The following is a 4,070-nucleotide window of genomic DNA, read 5'->3' as shown; positions in this document are numbered from 1 at the left end:
GAAATGAGGAAGGACCAAATTGTTACATTGAGGCTGAAAAATATCCAGGCGTATTTCAATCTTGAGACCGAATTTCAAATGCATGAAAATGCTTACAAAATGTACTAGTAGTTCATTTATATGTTTTGATGTTTAGTATGACGTCCGTTTTCACTGAAGTAGTACACATTTTTATTTAGGGGCCAGCTGAGGCCTACCTTCGGGTACGGGATTTTCTCGCTGAATTGAAGACCCATTGGTGGCCTTCGGTTGTTATATTATCTGCTCTTTAATTTGGTTAGGTTGTTGTCTCTTTGACAAATCCTTCATTTTCACTGATTCTAAATTTTATTGGGATGAATTTTGGCAAAAAAGTGCATCATAGTGAAGTAACTTAAAGAACGTGACGGTGTTTAACATGTAATGCCGGAGTAACACATTGGCGTATAGACCGGCGTGCACCAAACGTGCAGAGAAAATTGAAAGTCGGTATACGTTAGCTGCACGCCAGAGGAACGTTAAGCAATCGTTAAACGCGCGTTGCATAAGTTTGAAGTACGTCGAAATACAAAGGTATATGCTTGGTAAACGCTACAACTCAGCAGCATAAAAAATCTCATCCAGCTCAAGATTGTATCTAGCATATACCTGTACGCACGTTATACATGCGCTACAAACGTGTTTAACGCGCTACAGGTAAGTTTTAGACACGTTTGGGGCACGTTGTATACGCTTCGAGATTGTTAGACTTTTAAACTAAAACGTATGCGGGTGTGTTTGTGACAAACACCCCATAATAGAACGTCCAAGATACGACCGGAACGCGTCTCAAATACCTCCAAGAAACTTTTTTCCTTCGTAGCGTGCATTCCATCTACGTTAGACAAACGCAAGGCATACGCAACCATACGTTTCTAGAACGCCCGATAAACGCTAAGTTACGCTTATCGTACGCCCAATACACGCCTAAAGTTCGTTATGCACACGTTACAGATATGATTGACAGGTTGAATGCAACCAAAATTACTAGCGTATTGGCAGCGTACATGATTTTGTAACACGCCCGGCGTATGTCGGAGCTATACGCTGATGATGACGCCGGAATAAGTAAATGCTCAATCCTCCCTCTAACCTTGAATGATATTGTAACAGAAAACCATAAGAAAACACAGTGTAAAATTCAGCTACAAATGGCCTAAAATAATTGATCGATACCTAGTGTAAATACATCATAAACATGTAGTTTATTAAAGAAATACACGACCTTGTGCAATGCCAAAATATTAGTATCAACTCGGGATGCAGGATTCGGGATGTCGGATGTAGGATCACTAGTACTGATAACTGTTCATATTCGTATTTATCTATATCTTTTTTTTCAAAAATCCAAATCAATGTTAATACTGATATACTAATATTTAGTGATTTTACTATACGGTGCTAAAAAGATAAGCTTCGAGAATACAAGTTTACTCAAATGATCGCTGAGTATACATGGATCGTATCTAAATTTTGGATCTTGAAAATCAACATCGACGTAAAATGTTTAATGTGGTATCCCGTTTTAATCAGATTAATTTCTACCGGAACAGCTAGGTACATCATAATTCCTTTTGTTATTTCACGGATCTGTAGTTTAAAAGCAGTAGGACGGTTGAGACTAGTTTAACCTGTCCGTATGTCTGTCGGGATTCAGGAACACTCTCAGGGCTTTTCTTTACTTATATCTTAACATTAATAAAAGGATATGTGGGGTACACCTACCCCTGAGAAATTACCAAAAGACGACTAGTTTCACTTAGTTTTTGATAGCCGACTGGTGTCTATAAAAGTCCTAAACATTGAAAAATATGATTGTTGGTCGAATCCGACTGTCTGTGTTCATGCTTCAGTTTACATTTAATCCATTGCCAACTTTCATTGTTTGCTAATGTCCTGGAGTAATGTAGTTGCCGTAAGTATCGACGCGAACGACGAGGCAATCGTCTCATTGTATTCTGTAGCCAGTAAACAAGATGTGTGTTTTACAAATGCTTTTATGTATATTGAGTTAATATCCAAATTCATCATGAATTAATACTAATTTTAAAATAAATTAAGCAAATATAACTGACTTTAACTTGGTATGCATATGCTGTTTTCAACTTGTAAGTATCCACGGCTAAAATGTGACGTCTTGTGAACTTAACTAATCATAATGTATCATGGACATAATTTGTCATTGATTGCCTATTTACACAAATAGTGATTTTTCTTTATAGTATTTTCTATGACGTGTCCCCCCCTCTTTTCACCTTTGAGTGCACACTTGGCCTTTCAGAATACCTTTTGGCATTGAAAGCCGTCTAAAATTAAAAACAAATAATGCCCCCCCCCCCCCTTGCCCCCCCCCCCCCCCCCCCTTTCCCCCAATAATGGTACCCATGCATTCTAGTATACCTTTTGGCATTGAAAGTTTCTAAACTGGGGAAAAAAAACCACTTTAATATCTTATCTTGATAATGACCCTGGAACAGTGTATCTATATTAATTATATATGTTCCTGTAATAACAAAGAAGATTAAGATTTCAATTCAATATTACGCCTGTCTCTAAATAAAATTTTCCAGTGTCACTGTGTGAGTTAAGAAATTGAGTTATCCCTCTTTGAACTGGTTATTAATATCGTGGTCATTTTCAATTTTATCTTTAATAATTTTCACGTCTATTTTTAATCATTTAATTTTTTTAATACCAGAATGTTTATTGATTGCATGTGATGCATACATGTATGAACTTAGTGATTTGTTTCTCTACACTTTAGCTGTCAATATATATCATCAACACCAACACAAGTGAATAAACTAGGATCCTTTATAAAAAAAGTCAATGGAACTGAGGACAGGGGACCCTTTAATATTTACCTGAATTTGTGTATATATATTGAGTTACTTAGTTATTGTCTTTATTTGTTTTTGTTGTTGTTATATGTCACAAACTGTATAGTTTATATGGCAATAAAACTTTGAATTGAATTGAATTGAATTGAATTGATATATATATATTTAGCTGATCTGTAAGAATAACATCTTCATGCCTTATATATCATGTACAGTGTAGTACGACGCTAGATTAAAACTGACGTGGAAAGGTAATACCCGGCCACCAAAAGCTTCATTTTGAAGCCCAGGTGATCGTGTGGTCTATCGGGGCGGCTACAGTGCAGGCGATTTAGTTTAAACAGTATTTATTAATGAAAAATGTCAAGACAAATATTACAATGTTACATAAAGTTCAAATATGGGATTCGGAAACAAGTTTGGAAAAAGTTTTATAAATCCGTCTCCCTATTTAGTGTCACGATATCTCGGTAGCATGGGTTCGAATCTCGGTGAGGGAAGAACAAAAAATTTGCGAAAGCAAATTTACAGATCTAACATTGTTGGGTTGAGCCCAACAATGTTAGATCTGTAACGCAAATTTTTTGTTCTTCCCTCGCCGGGATTCGAACTCATGCTACTGTCTGATATGTCGTGACACCAAATCGCCTGCACTGAATTCGGCGCGCTAGATCACTCGACCACATTGGCTTCACAATAATAAAGCTTTCGGAGGTATATAGGTATATAAGAACGGTTATAGTATTGAAGCTTATTGTAATGGCTTGGACTATTAAATATAGTATGAATAACACCTCCACGGAATACAGATATAAAATATATGTGTCTCTTATCATTAGGAAAATATGTCTCTGTTTATTTGTTATTTTGTTGTTCTTTATTTTTGTATTTGTATTTTGTAAATGTCAATTGGTATCATTCCTGTATTGGAATTTACACTAATAAAATTATTTGATTTGATTTGATTCATAATATGTTCCTGACTTTGTATTTTTGGTTTCATTTGATAAAAAAAAAATCACTTGGAGTAAATCTATATTCGGTAAGACTGCTTTGAAACTGTTTATCTCCTTAATTTTAAATATAGTCATATTGTGAGTATATTTTCCCCCCTTTGTGGCCATTGTGGAATTATTTGATAATTTAATTTTTTATGGTTTTTAGTTAAATTTAGCGATGAGACTTCTAAACCAATGAAAACAGTTCTAACAA

Source organism: Mytilus edulis, chromosome 2 (genome assembly GCF_963676685.1).
Source record: "Mytilus edulis chromosome 2, xbMytEdul2.2, whole genome shotgun sequence".
NCBI lineage: Eukaryota > Metazoa > Mollusca > Bivalvia > Mytilida > Mytilidae > Mytilus > Mytilus edulis.
The sequence above is the reverse complement of the archived record's forward strand: the minus strand, read 5'-3'. Positions refer to the sequence as shown.